This window comes from Hippopotamus amphibius, chromosome 14 (genome assembly GCF_030028045.1).
Source record: "Hippopotamus amphibius kiboko isolate mHipAmp2 chromosome 14, mHipAmp2.hap2, whole genome shotgun sequence".
NCBI classification, from domain to species: Eukaryota; Metazoa; Chordata; class Mammalia; order Artiodactyla; family Hippopotamidae; genus Hippopotamus; species Hippopotamus amphibius.
In genome coordinates this window covers 66,841,061-66,857,564 of record NC_080199.1, presented here as the reverse complement: position 1 = coordinate 66,857,564, position 16,504 = coordinate 66,841,061, and positions in this window count along the sequence as shown.

Sequence of the window (16,504 nt, the reverse complement as noted above, 5' to 3'; positions counted from 1 at the left end):
GAGTTTAGCAGGGAGTCTTAGCCTTGGACGGCGCCTTGATTTCACCCTGTGAGGCCTTAAAAAGACGACTCAACTCACCAGTACCCAGAAAAATAACATCCAGAAGTTGTGAGGTGATGAATGGCTGTTGTTTTAAGCCATTAAATTTGTGATAATTTTCTCATGCAGCAACAGAAGAATAATACAGGACGTGAAGTTCTGCTGCCATAAAGCGAGTGAGATGGAAACCCAGGGCAGTCTGGGAATGGTCTTGCTTTTAAACATCTTCATATCAATCCCATATAAATTAGGGGGGTTTGTTTGATAGAAACTGATTTCTGGCTAACTGAAATGGAAATTAAAAGATTTCATTTCATATGAGATACTGAATCTCTCACACAATTTAAAAAAAAAAAAAAAAAAAAGGGAAAGTAAAACAAACAGCCTCAGGATGAACAAGGCAGAAGGCAGTTTCCAGAATCCCTGCTGAAAGATCTGCAGTCTTTGGGGGTAGCTGCTGTTGGAATATGGCTGTTTCCAGTGCTTCAGTCGTGAAGCTCAAGATTTAGATTCCCTGGAAAGAAAGCCTACCCGCCACATCTCCGTCACAGCCCCACACCTGCAGTCAGAAGGTCTGGAAGTGTGATTGACCAACTTCTAGAATCACAAGAAGTAGGAGAAAAGGAAGTAATCTTGGACTGTTTTTCATGTCTATTTGGGAAGAGTTGGGAGTATATTAGGGTTCTCCAGAGATATGGAACCAATAGGGTGTATATATAGAGATTTCTTTTAAAGAATCAGTTCTACAATTAGGGGGTGCGGACAAATCTAACATCTGTAGAGCAGGCTGGCAGGCTAGAAATTCTGGCAAGAGTTAATGCAGTCTTGAGTCCAAAAGCAGTCTGGAAGGCAGAATTCTTTCCTCTTTGAGGGACTCTCAGTCTTTTCTCTTAAGGCCTTCAATTAACTAGGTGAGGCCCACACACATTGTGGAGGGTAATCTACTTAACTCAGAGTCTACTGATTTAAATGTTAATCACATCCAAAAAATACCTTCACAGCAACATCTAGACTGGTGTTTGGCCAAACAACTAGGAACTGTAGCCTGGCCAAGTTGACCCATTAAATTAACCATCCCAGGGGGTCTTGTAAAAGTTGGAGGAGGCTTCCAGTGCTTCCACATGGGACTTCCTATAGGACAGCCCTTTATCCTGGGCCTGGGAACCAATGAAAGGATTCTGAAAGTTAGAGAGGATGTCTTTCTAAAATGGATGTCACAATATTATCAAAGTTTGCACTGAAAATTATACAAACACCATAAATATTTAGCGTTAGCAAATTTACACTGATGGGAGCAATAAACTACTTAATTAAATTTTCAAACTGGAGGTGGAAAAATATTGCAATCATGATGAAACATTTATCTGAAAACTCCTTTCATCTTATGTTCAATTTACTTCTAATATTAACTGAGGAAACATCGTTCATGAAGAAGCATTATAGTAGATTTTACAGGATTTGATCAAAACATCCTTAGGACCTGACTTTGATATGATCTTAGAGTTATAATCAAGAATTGAAACCTACAATCTTTGAGAAAAAAATATATTTTGAATTGGCATCAACTTTAAATTTATTCAGTTCATTCACCAACTCATTAACTTATTTAACAAACACCTGAGTAATTCAATATAATTTTCTGCAGGAAACTATGAAGCGGGGCCTGAGATGCCCATAACCTCTCTGTGTGAGCATTTTGCTGTCTTTGAGGAAGCAGATGTATTATAAACCATCACTCTCTAACTCTTGAGTAAAGGACTCCAGGAACTTCTACGGCTGTTCAGACTTAGGCTGTATATATACACTTTTAATTAATTTATTTACCTATTGGCTGCGTTGGGTCTTTGTGGCTGAGAGCGGGCTTTCTCTAGTTGCTGCAAGTGGGGGCTACTCTTTGTAGAGGAGCTACGGGCTTCTCAGTGCAGTGGCTTCTATTGCTGTGGAGCACGGGCTCTAGGCATGCAGGCTTCAGTAGTTGTGGCACACAGGCTCAGTAGTTGTGACTTGCAGGCTCTAGAGCGCAGGCTCAGTTGTTGAGGCTCATGGACTTAGTTGCTCCATGGCATGTGGGATCTTCCTAGAGCAGGGATGGAACCCGTGTCCACTGCATTGGCAGGCAGACTCTTAACCACTGCACCACCAGGGAAGCCCTAGGCTGTATATTTTTTAATGAAAAGAGCCAAATAGTGACTGATAATTCCCTGCCAAAAGTCATTTTTAAGAATTATGCTTTCGTGGTTATTTACATTGGTACTCTTACAAATGGATCTGGGAAAATTTGTCCATTAATGTTCCAAATAAGGGGAGTGACAGTTGTGTCTGAATGTCTTTGTAGACCATGGATTCCACCTTAATCAGGACAAGTGTTTGAGGAATTCCCACCCTGGGACAGTTATGCACTGGTATTATGAAGGCTTGGTTGCAAACAGAGAGCTACTGTGTTTTTCAGAACGGGGAAAATTCAAATACAGGCACCCAAGGCAATCTGGATGGCTGGAAAGTACTCCCTTATTCAGTTTGAGTAACAGCAAACAATATACTGAGGACAAATAGGAAGTGAATCTTCTCTCATCCCTAATCTTGCTGTCCTTTGTGGAGACAGTGAAATGTAGAGTGAGCTCCAAAGTTAAAATGCATGGGCTGGTGTCCTGGCTCTGCTGCTTCATAACTGTGTGACCCTGGTTGGCCTTCTCAACCTCTCTGTGTCTTACTTTCTTTTCAAAATGTGGATAATAATGAAAGGTTTGCAGTGGAGACTACATGAAATAATACATGTAGAGTGCTTAGAACCAGAAGATGCTAGGAAGAACTTTAGTAACTGACATTTAGGAAATATAAATACCCCAAGTATGGAATTTGCCAATTTCCATCATGTGAATTCCCCCACTTTGGCCAATTTCAAGTGGCCAATGTGATATCACAGCACCCGGAGGTGGGGACATGTCCCAACTGGCTCTTGGGAGAAGCAGGAGCCAGCTTCAGCACACCGCTGCTTGAACAGTACCTGGACATAGTAAAGATTCAAGGAAAATACATTATTAGTATTTCTACCTGTTGAAAATTTACAGCTAAACACGGTCACATTCAAGAGATGAGACCTCTCTGGTGAAGGGAAAGCAGTCACAAATATTTGTTGAATGAATAAATGTTCTAGACTAAACAATTTGTCCAAGGTTAACAGTGTATGGTAGGGGCAGGATTCGAACAATGACCTCTGTGACTCAAAAATTTACTTTCTTTCAACTATAGAATTCAGGTGCTCAAGAATCATGCAAATAGGCCCCAGAATTCATTTTCTTGTTAGTTCTCAACTCCTAGAGGCTGCCCTCAGGTCCTTTCCCAGTGGCCTCCTCAATAAGCAATTCACAAAATGGCTGTTTGTTTCTTTTAAGCCAATACAAGAATTTATCCTCAAGAAGGGCCCTGTCCCTCTTCTAGTGGATTTTATCTGATCAGGTCAGGTCCTCTGTGATGATTTCCCTTGAGATTGACTCGAAATCAACTGATCTGGGATATTAATTATATTTGCAAAATCCCATTATCAAAAGATACAGTAACTTTGTCAAAAGAGTGATGGTCCACCATACCATCTGCAAGTCCCACCCACTCTTAAGGCAAGGGGATTAAATAAGACATGTACACCAGGAGCCCGTATTTTGATAGCCATCCTAGTATTTAGTTTACCATATCAAGGTACAGACCTTAGATTTTACATCAAAGGGATGAACAGTCATTAGAATTTGACATGATTCTCATGACAGCAACATGATTAACTTAAAAATATTAATGGGTTACTCTTGCTGCTTTATGGAGAATTTAGTGTAGGGCTACAAGAATGGAGGCAGTGAAAAATTCAGGAAGTTTGTGCAGTAGTATAGGAAATAAATGATGAGAGCTTGGACTACTCTGATAGTGATGAGAAAGGAGTCAGATATTTTTCCATATTTTGAAAACTGAAGATGTCAGGATCCAATGATGAATAAGATGTGGAATAATAATTATATCAGAGGGTTGAAATGAGAATTAACTGAGATGATGTATGTATACAACACATAGGAAATGCTAAACAAATGTTACCTTTCATTAATAATATATAAATTATAATTATTATTTAGAAGAGACTTTTTTTTCCTTAAAGAATCTCATAGAAAAGGGGCTTAGCACCCTGATAGAATTTAGACATCTACAGAGTTTATTTTAAATAAAAAATGAGGTAATTGAAGGTGAAGAATTGAGCAGTTAAAATTAGGATATAAAAAAGTTCATTTCTTTCCTTCTCACTGAAAATTCAGTGTACATTCCTATTCCTTTTGCTTTATGTTCGACCGAGAAAAAGGGGAGGGTGGCAATTGGCTGTAAGATCCAACGTGCATTTAATTGCCCTCTTTCATTCAATCTGGCTTGTGTCTGGAAGTAATGGGTTATGCCAGCGAAAAAGAGCTCCTTTCACCCGTAAGAGAACCCGTGAGAGAGAAAAAAGTTATGGCTTCAAATCTCAGTCTCTGGAGCACCACTAAAGTAAAAGGGTTTATCAAAACAGCCACATCCATGGGTCTCCGTGCTCCAGCCTAGAATAGTATTTCAGAATCTCCGTTATGTTTGTAAACAAGAAACTGAAAGAAATAAGCCAGCTCTCTCCCTAAAGGATGGATTAAGTTTAATGAGTCTGGGTAGCAAGAGATTTTAGCTCCTGAGTATACCGGTTTTTAGAAGACACTTTCATATTATGATTGTAAAATATACAGGATAGCTTGTCTGTATCCTTTTAGAAACAAAGATAATTATAATTTTTAAGATGAGAATGACAAAAGTAGTTTCTCTTACTGGCTTTTTAGGAAAGACATCCTGATGTTCAGTAATCAGAAATATTGATTGATGTGTTCTAATGTCCAATAGGTAGAGACTATGCTATTAAAACCAGCTTTGCGGCTGGAGAGAGGGGGGAGGTAGAAAATATGTGAGTGATTAGCTTTTTTGCTAGTGCTCACTGGCATGAACCCCTGCTGGCTTTCTGAATAGAGATTCTCAATGCTGTTTGCATAAAAAAATTACCAAGGTCTGGGTCTTGCTCCAATAGGTGATGACCTAATTAATCTGGGGGAGATTCTGGGGATAGGCATATTTTTAAACTTTGTTGCTCAATTTGTGCCAGCCTTGGCCAACAAGAGCTCTTTCAGATAGCTCCTGTACCCCTTGACATATTCCCATCACCAAGTGTTTTTGGGGCACTTTCTTTTGCTACAAAATGTCCCATACTCATTTTGTGTCTTCCTTGCACGAACCCTAGAATCAGCCATTTCTCCAAGCAGCTCTGGTTCCTTTAATTGGAGAATGGTATTGAAGAATGAGATCTGTGACTGCTATTAGGAGTGGCATTGCTTCTAAACTTTCTTAGCTGAAAGAACAAGGAAATGTATGTGTGTATACTAACCCACATATATACACATATTTATAAATATTTCTACATATATATCCTTCTGTATCTATATTAAGCTAAACATTAGCTCATACTAATGTCTCCATTTATAACCCAGTACCACATGGATTATTCTAGCCTTCCACCTCACTTGTCTATAACCTTCCTTTCAACAGTGAGAAACCTAGTTCTCACCATCCTCTATCCACTCACTTAATTGTTCCTTTCCACCATATACGTATAGTGGTTTGAGAATTGTTACCTTGGGAAACAACTTTACCAACTAGAGTAGAGTTTATGTTCAGTTCCTCTTGCGTTTGGTCTTAGAGTCACCATTTGTTTCCAGGTTTACTTAGGTAAGCATCTTTTCCCCTCACAGTCTGCAACGTGCTTATTTCATATATATCTGTAATATAGTTTTTTTTTTTGTCAACATCTGCATTCCCTCCTGAGATTTCTGACCTCCTGAATGTCTTTTTTTTTTAAGTTAAATACATTAAGATTTACTCTTTGTGCTGTAAAGTTCTGTTTTTCAAAAGTGATTCTTAACCCTATATTTCATTTTTGTTTGTTTTTTATTATGGTAAGAACACTTGACATAAAATCTGCCCTCTTAGCGAATTTTAAGTGTACAATACAGTATTGTTGACTATAGGTACAACATTGTAAAGCAGACCTCTAGAATATACTCATCTCGCTTAACTAAAACCTTACGCCCATTGATTAATAACTTCCACATTTCCCCTCCTTCCAGCCCCTGCCAATCACAATTCCACTCTGATTCTATGAACTAGACTATTTTAACTACCTCATATAAATGGAATCATGTAGTATTTGTCTTTTCGTGACTAGCATATTTCACTTATAATAATATCCTCAAAGTTCATTCATGTTGTTGCATTTTTCAGAATTTCATTCTTTTTTAAGGCTGAATAATATTCCATTGTGTGTATATATATACCAAATTTTCTTTATCCAATCAGGCATCAGTGGACATTTGAATTTGGGGAGAAGTTTTTCAATTATTTTTTCCTCTTTGCATGTTATTTGGAAAGATTTCTTTTGAGTTATCTTCAAGTTCACTGATTCTTTCCTCAACCATTTCATGCTTATGTATTTGCCCGTTGAAGGCATTCTTCTTTTTTGCTAATTTAAATTTTTTTCTAGCATTTCATTCTGATTCTTTCCAATAATTTCCATCTGTCTGCATACATTAGCCATCTGTCTTAGCATGTTGTTTACTTTTCTCACAAATGCCCTTAACATTTTAACCATAGTTATTATTAATTTAGTTCTGTCTGATAATTCCAACAGCTGTCGTATTTGAGTCTGGTTCTCATGATTGCCTTGTCTCTTCAGACTATGTTTTTTCTTGCCTTTTGTCACACATTGTGATTTTTCTGTTGAGAACTGACTTGGATAATAGAAACTGAGATAAATAGGTGTTTAGTATGAGCATTTATTGTAAACTAGCTGGGAGTTGGGGTGTGTTTAGTGTTTGTTGTAGCTGTAGGTATTAGAAGTCCTCTGATGCCCTAACTTTTGTCTGCCTCTTGCTTTAGGGCTCCCCTGTATATTGCTCCTCAGAGAGAATCTGTGCTTTCATCTCTCAGCTGCAATCCACTGTTATTATACTGGATTCCCATCAGTGATGTGGGAAATCATGAGAAGGAGAAGCATTCTATAACCTTCCTTTTATTCTCAGTCTATTAGTGAGCCTCTACCTCAAGACTGTGGTGTTTCTGTCCTTCCTCCCATGGTGTAGATTTTCTCTCCACTGACCCCTGCTTCTTTCCCTGGCTACAGAATTTTCTATCTATTTTCAGAAGGCTCTGACTGTTAACTATACTTTGTTTGTATGGTTGGTTGTTTGGTTGTTTTTCCCCCCTCAAGTGAGATAGAAAGACTAGAAAGGAGCAAAGTTGGGGAGATTCCTTCCCCCTGACTGGAGTAGTTTCAGAATTGTGCCCTGGCAAAGTCCTTTGTCCCAAGAGTGATCCTTTCTCATGGGGAAGTCTCAGAGTGTTTCTCAATGCTCTTCCTGCCAGAGACACAAGAGAACCTAGTAGGATTCCTAAAAAGAAAGCTCATGAAAGTGTGGAGGGGTCCCACTAAAACTGAGCTCCTGGAGGGGTTTCAGTCTCGTGCTAGTCCACACTCCACCTCCAGCAATTCATCAAAATTACCACCTAAGTATTCCTACCATTCTTCTTTGTTTGATGAAGTTTTTGGACATGAGGAGGAGCAGGTGACAAAAAGAACAGTGTTTATGGCTTGATATTTGCCAACCTCAGAACTGCTTGGTATGTCTAACGAAATAGACCCTCTATTTTTCCTCTGCACCTGTAACTACAGGACCAGCTCAAACTGGTCCCACTCTGTCGATAACAGGATGTCTTGTTGCCTTGAGGATAGACCAGAACCAAAACTGCAAATCTTGTAAAAATCAGGGCATGTACAGAGGAGGAAAGCCCTCCTCAAATAACACTCAGAACCTGTGTTTCCTCCCCAGAGCCCAGAAAGCTAGAACATTACTAGCACCTAAAAGCAGGAACCTTTTCAGAAAGGAGCGGTCTCTTGTCCAGGAAGATCTGGTGCTGAAATTCACCATTCCATACTTTATCGTAAATGGCTGTCCAATGCAAAGAGTTTAAAAAAGAATTTAAAAAATGAGTTTAAAGGCCTCCAGTGGAAATCTGCCTCTCCAGCACTTCCGCATAGCAGCCTGTCCTTCCTAACTCATAAAAGTTTGAACAAAGTCCTGGATCTGGAAGACAGATTTGAGACCTGCTTCCTGTCTCCTTGCCAGCGGACTTCCCAATAAAGCCTTTCCTCTTCTCAAAAGCTGGTGCAATAAGTGTTGGCTTCTATGCACATGGTGCAGCAAGCCCTCGCTTGGTAAGACTCCCTTCCAAACCTCTTGGGCACTGATCTCAGGGTACTCATCCTCAGGAGGCTGAATGAGGGAACACAGCTGTGGAAAGCAACTGTGTGCCCAGGTAAATCTGTTACAAGTGTGTGGGACAGTGACCACCTCCTTTGAGTCCTCTAGGATAGTTGCCTTTGAAAACAGCCTCTTATCTAGACTTCAGGGTATTCTACAAGTATTACCATTTTCTTTGTGTGCCACAATGTGAAAAAAGTTGGAAAGAACTGCTTTGACAACATTGAGTTTGGAAGAATTCCAAAAGGATGCGTGTTTTCTGCCAGGGCATGGCTGTTGTCCCAGTAGTTTAAGGTAATGGGAAATAGAGAAATTTTCTCATTTCTGCCACTGACTCAGTGTAATTTTGAGTAAATGACTGCAACATTGTGAGTCTCTATAAACGAAAGGGCAAGAATAGGTGATCTCTTAGATTTTAATGTTCTTTGTGTTTGTGGACAGTTTACAATAAGTGCAAGAACAGACATAAAATTGAGACATGAACTAGATGCCAACAGACCTAGCTAGGTCTATGGCATATTTTGTACAAAGTGGCTTCCTTTGGATGTATGAATCCTACCCAGATGATGACTTTTTTTTTTTTTTGTCATCGCTCTTAGCATTTGCTCGTCTATTTAAAGCAAATGTCAAGAGACTGATTTCAGACCACATCTTACCATACAATGTGTTCATCAGTAGCAAAATCTCTCTGAAGGTCAAACAGAAAGAAAGGGAAATTGGATATTTTAAATAAGAGTTGCTAAAGTAGATATGAGTAATTACAGACAATGTAAGAATGAGTTAAGTGGATTTTTTTAAAAGAATGCAAGCTGGAATATTCTGGCAATGCTTTTAATCTGTTTTTTATTGAATGGCTGGATCCATTTAATATAAAAGAAAAGAGAACGTTTTATCTCAAGAAGATGATTAGGATATTTTATTAGCAGTCCTTAGATTGCAGCCAGTTCATCTTTAGACATGAGTTCAACCCCCCAAGACCTTGAGAAGATGTTCAGCATTTATCATACACTTCCAAAGTTCTAAGAGAAAATGGGCAAAGTTACATCAAAAAAGTTTAGCGGAGATTCATAGTACTTCTCTTGCATTAGTTTCACCAGGGGTTTCTAAATGTTTTGAATGCATCTCTGTCTTCAGAATGACTGCATTCAATGGAGTAAATCTGCACAAAGGAGAATATTCCTGTGAGTACGTGAGCCACTTACAGAGAGGCATTGATTATGTGAGCAAAATGATAATTCTGAATAGATTTTTCTCACTATAGTATTTTCTGAAATGTGGGATGCCCATCACTAACTGCGAGATAATTTTAAGTGGTACACAAAGAGCACCAAGTAGCATTGACTCACATGGCAAGAAAGTTACTAAGTATTTAGTTCTTTTTTGTTCCTTACTCATTAGGTCAATAGACAGTTTCAGTTTGGTGCTAGTTTCTTTCTCTATTTTTAACCTACTGTAATTCTGAAGAGACATGACATATTTGTATACTGTTCATAAATTAAAACCTCAATAAAAAGTCTTAATCTACCCTGTCCCCCGTCTTTCCTCACTGGAGGCAAACATTATTACTAGCTTTCTTTATAATTTTTCCATTATCTATTATTCAAATATATATTATTTTTCTTATCTAAAGAGTGTTATATCATATGTACTTCTGTGCCTTGTTTTCAACATTATTTTTGGGCTAAAACACTTGCTAATATCCTTTTTAAACAGAAAGATCTCAGAGTTTCATCAATTAATAGAATCAAGTTAAAATTTAATAACTTTACTTTCACTATATTATTTTTATTATTTTTATTTTTATTTTGTAATATTATTTATCTACTTGGTTGTACCAGGTCTTAGTTGTGACAGGTGAGCTCCTTAGTTGCGGCACATGGGATCTAGTTCCCTGGCCAGGGATCGAACCCAGGCCGCCTGCATTGGGGGCATGGAGTCTTATCCTCTGTGCCGTCAGGGAATTCCTTGTATTAGTTTTAATGTCACTATCTATGGCAAGAAAGAGTGATATGATATAATGTTTTTTTATGAACACATTTAAGTAAAACTTGAATCAATGTAAAGGAAAGAAAAAAAGCCCAAAGGGAAGTTCAAATCAGTATGGCCCCTACCATCACTGAAAGAATCTTCAAAGAACATACTCATCATTCATTAAGAATAAAAAAAAAAATGAACTAAGTAGAAGATATGGTTTACCAAAAAGTAAATAAGTAATATACATCTCTGTTTGTCTAGTGAACTATGGACTATAGATACTACTACTACTATTTTTATTTTTATAAAATTTGGGACTAAATTTCTATATGACAATAATATGGAATTTGGGAGGTAAAGGGATAAAGAGGAAGTTAAAATATGCTAGGTTACTTATTTTCTGGAGGGGAGGATTTAAACACTAAAACCTTTATATAGTCTTTTTTTATTATTATTAATACTTAATAGCAAGAGAAGCTGTAAATTCAGACTCAAAACCAACCAAGTTATGGGGAAAACAAATGGAACAAAGAGATTCTACTAATCCACCAGAATGCAAGAAAGACAAAAAAATAAAGGAATAAGTCTTGGTATACAGAAGCTACGAGATATACACAAGCAACTTAAGTGTGTTCTAAATAAGTTTTGCCATTTGCAAACATTGCTCCAAAGTCTTTGACTTTCCCCTACTGAGTGTTCTCTATATTCCTTCTTCTCAAACCTGGGCAGGAGTGTGACTACTTTGAGCAATGATGTGTGGCAGACATGATAATGCATGGCTCTCAAGACCACGCAGACTTCACCCGAGTCTCTTCATCGCTCACTTGCCAGACACACCCTCTCAGAAACTTGTCTCAGAAGACCGCTCAACACAGAGAAATCACATGGAGGCACTCTGATTAACACTTCTAGCTAACACCAGTCCCCCAGTCATCTCATCCCAGATGGCAGCATGGGGAAAGAACCTTCCAGATGAGTCCAGCCTCCAGATATTTGAGACACCCCTGTCATGACAGTCTTCCCAACCAAGACCCCAAATGTACTTTGGGAACAGAAAGAAGTCATATTACTAATCCCACAGATTCAAGAAGCGTAACAAAGTAGTTTTTTTATTACGTCAAAAAGTTTTGGGGTAGTTTGTTACACGGTAATAATAAATGACAAAACAAAATAGTTTAATTAAGACCATTTTCAACTTCATTTAAATGGATTTATAACCTATGTATTCTTTTGTGTTTGGTTTCTTTCTCCCAACATGGCGTTTTTTTTTTATAAATGTATTTATTTATTTAATTTATATATTTATTGGCTGCATCGAGTCTTTGTTGCTGCACACAGGCTTTCTCTAGTTGCTGCAAGCAGGGGCTACTCTTCACTGTGGTGCACGGGCTCTTCATTGTAGTGGCTTCTCCTTTTGCGGATCACAGGCTCTAGGTGCATGGGCTTCAATAGTTGTGGCACGTGGGCTCAATAGTTGTGGCTCATGGGCTCTAGAGCACAGGCTCAACAGTTGTGGTGCATGGGCTTAGTTGCTCTGTGGCATCCAACATGGCATTTTTAAGACTCATCCCTTTTGCTGTGAGTAGCTGTAGTTCATTTATTTGATTGCTGAATAGCATTTTATTATAGGAATATGCTCAAGTTTATTTTTGAGGTCTTCTGTTGATAGTTGTTGGGTTTATTTCCAGTCTAGGGGTCACTAAGAACAATGCTACTTCTCACAAAGGAACATTCTTATACATTATTCCTGGTGCAGATGTCCAGAACTTAATACCTAGGACCGGGATGCATAAAGTTGCTTGCCAAAGTAGTTGTGGCAATTTACACTCCAAAAAACAATGTTTGAGAAGTTCTGTTTCTCCCCAGATTTTGGTATTACCAGACATTTAAATGTTTTCAACCTGATTGGTTATGCCATTGTAATGCTAATTTGTGTTTCCCTGACTATTAATAAGGTTGGTTGAACAACTGTCCATATATTTAATGGCAATTTGGGTCTCCTCTTTTGTAAAGTGCATACTCTTGCATTACATTGTCTTTTCCTATTAATTTTGAAGTGGTATTTCATGTATTTTCTGGATATTGGTTGCCATCAGTTATGTATGTTTCAAATATCTTCTCTCAGTCTTTGGCTTTTTGTTTCATTCTCTTCTTTTGTGGCTTTTGAAGAGTAGAAACTCTTCATTCTAGTATAGTAAAAATCATCAACCTTTACTTTGGTCCAGACAATTTCAGAGGTAAATATTGCCAAGCTTTGAAGCAACAAAAGTGTTCTACTCTTTAGAACTTCTTTCTGGTATTAAAATTATAAAGAATCAACCTCACTCATTTTATGAAGCATGAAACATCTGTGCTTATGTTATGGAGAATTATGAAATTAACTTGACATGAAAATTTAATAAGGACAATAAAGAAAACTATAATCAAATCTAACTTATAAATACAAATATATTAACAAAATTCTAGAAAGTAAAATGCAACAGTGTGTTAAAAATATGCATCATAACCAAGCAGATTTATGCTAGGAATGTGCGAGTGGCTTATTATCAGAAAAAGAAATTGATATAATTCACTATAAAAACAAATTAAAAGTGTTATGCTACTAAATGTTTGTGTCCCCCTAAAATTCATATGTTGAAACCTAACACCCAATGTAATGGTATTAGGAAGTGGGGTCTTTGGGAGATAATTAGGTCATGAAGGTGGAGCCTTCATGAATGGACACCAGAGCTTCCTTTCTCTGCTCTGTTCTTCACCATGTGAGGATGCAAAGAGCAGGCACTGATCTGCCTGCACCTTGACCTTAGACTTCCCGGCCTCCAGAAATGTGAGAAATAAATGTTTGTTGTTTACGCCACTCAGTCCATGATATATTTGTTACAGCAGCCTGAAGTAAGATGGAGAAAAACATATGTACATATCAAAAGGTGTACAAATAACATTTGAAGAAATCCCACATTTGCCTATGATACTAACTCATTAAATTAGGACTAGAGACTCTCCTGAATCTAGTAAAGGATATTATAAAACATTTGCAAGAAACTGCATAATTATAAGTGAAACTTAAAATTAAAACATTTCAGTCAAGATCAAGAGAGGATGTAGGTAAGGCAAAGCCAAAACACAACAGCCACAAAAAAGCAAAAATGAAAAGTTACCACCACTATTACAGAATTAAAAGTAAAAGAAAGAAAACACTTAAACTAAGTCCTCCTCATCATCATTTCCAATCTTTCTGATGATCTACCTGAAAAAGCCAAGAAAAGTTCTGGAAACTAATAGGACCAATAAAAGTGTGAGGTAGTCCTGTAGGTTACAAGGTTACCATTTTTTAAATTTTAAGGGCATTTCCATAAAACAGCAATAACAAAATAGAAAATATATAGTAAACCAATTTCTCTTCAATTATAAACATGATATCTGACATAAGTCGTGGAAGAATATTTTGGAATTAAAAAAAAACATCATTATTGAAAGACGTAAAATGAGGCCATCTTTTTTTGCCTGGATGGTTGCACTAGTTTCACAGCTGATTTCTTTCCTTCTGCAATATTCTTATCTCCAGCAGCCAGAGGGATCCATTTACCATGCGAGCTGGATTCGTACAGAACTTGCCAATGTGTTCCTTCTCCTTTAGAATAAAGCAGAGTTCACAGCAGAGCTCAACAAAGTCTCAGATCAGATCCACACTGTCCTTTGAACCTCACCTCCCATGCTACCCTCACTCACTCTGGTCCACTCATTTTGCTCTGCCTTGAGCTCACCACTGGAATTTACAGGGTTCCCTCGCTTTGAAATCCCCTCCCCCCAAACGCTCCTGTCTACTTGGGACTCTGTGCAAACGTCCCATTTTTATTACTTTCTTACAGAACACGCTGTCCTCTTCCACGCTGGCACACTCTATCCTCTTTATTCTGTGCTTTGTTTTCACCTAGCACAATTTGCCATCTGATGTTCTATAGGTTTTCCTGTTTGTTTGTTTGTTGATGGTCTCCTCCCTCCTCCCTTACAAATTTCATCAGGACAGTAACTGTCTTCACCACTGAGTTCCGTTCCTAGTACCTGGATGAATTCATGGATGGGGAATGCAGTAATATTTTCAAAATGTTGTGTCTCACCAAAATAATCCATATACTTAATGAAACCTTCAAATCAAACTTGATGTAGGGTATTTCAATGTTGCGGAAACTAATTCTAAAGCAGGGAAACTAATTCTAAAAAGACTAAAGCCATAAAGGTCTATTTTAAAAAAAAATTACAAGCACAAACACTTGCTCTACCAGTGCATTAGTATACAACTATAATAATTAATACCTTATTTTATCAATGCAGTTTTAATTAAAAATGGAAAGGATTAGAGATCCCAGAGAAAACTGCTAGTATGTGAGGGCCTTGAGGTATGACAGACAGAACAGCTTAATCTTTACAGAGACTGAGACTTCAAAATTATGCTGTTAATGACTGGTTTTCCTTTAAAAATATAAGTAGAAAATTCACACCAAAAAAAAATCACACTGAATCAAAGACCTAAATGTGAAAATAAGTATTAAACTTTTGGAATAAAATAAATGATATATTTACAATATTGGAGTAGAGATAGATTCCTTAGACAAGAACCCAAAAATACAAGCCATGAAGGAAAAACCTGTAATTTTGACTACATCAAAATATATGCATTTCTTTTGCCAAAAATAAAAGGGCATAAACCAAATAAAAAGACAAGTCTTACTCTGGGAAAAGATATCTGAAACAAGTAATATAGATAAACATTGATTAAGAAGCAAGAAAAAAAGAGGTAATATAAAAATAATCAAAGAGGGGAGTTCCCTGGCGGTGCAGTGGTTAAGACTCCGTGCTTCCACTGCAGGGGGCATGGGTTCAATCCCAGTTGCTGTGTGGTGCAGCCAAAAAAAAATTCGAAGATCCCAAATGCTGTGTGGTGCAGCCAAAAAAAAAAATTCAAAGAATTTGAAAAGGCAATTCAGAAAAAAAGGAAACACAATAGCTAATTGTATATGAAAAGATATTTACATCGCTAGTAATTGAAGAAAAAAATCTAAAAACTAGTGAAATGTCATTGCTTAATAGTCAGATTGGCACACACACACAATTTTTAACACTTTCGTAACAACATTTTTGTGATGTTATGGAGAAAAAGGAAATCTAATACATTGCAGATGGGAGGTAATAGGGTACAACCACTTTGGAACAAATTGTCAATGTTTAGTATATTTGAGAATGGCTGCCTATGCGTAAGAGAAGACATTTATGGAAATGTTCATTGCAACAATTCTTGAACTAAAAAATGAGAATAAGCCATATCTACACATAGGAGAATGGATAAAATGAACAGCCTATGTCTCTATGTATCAATATGAATGGCTTAAAGGGTATTACATTCATGATACAGGGTTACTTGTGAATAACGGAAAGGAACCTGGACTAAGCAGAAAACTGACATCCACTCCATCTATATAATGTTTTAATTTACTGCATAAAAAAAATGCAGTAAAAGTACAAAAGTCAAATGTTAATAAATCCCATATATATATATACTTATAGATATACAATTCACTAAGAAAAAAAATGCAGATGTGTGACTCAAATGACCAAAGCAGCATTTTATTTTTGTAAATCCTGATAGCTTGAGTGTATTCGTGTATCTGTGAAATGACTATTTTTCCCCCTGAATTCAATTTATGTTAGATTTGATACAGCCATACACATAACCTTGGTCTTTTGGTTAAGTCTCATATTCTATTAATTTAGCATATTACTGCCTCTGTCAAGTGACTGAATATATTGTGTTCATTGCTTCATAATTGAGCTGCAAATTACCTCCAAAGAATGAAGGACCATATGCAAATCTTCTATCATTGTTACAGCTGAACAGCTGTTTACTCACAGATGCAAACGATGTTTATGGTGTCTTTCACACCACATACAGACTAGTCTAGTGTTGGTTTTGATTATCCTGTTAATTGTTTTGTAAATAAAATTGCCTACTGCCCATATTCACTTGGTACAACATCCCAATCTAAAACTGTGCTGTCCCTGAACCTTTTTATTCTTGGTTGTCTTTTTGTCACAAAGGAGAACCACACCAATGCTCGCCTCTATGTGTGTTGAAT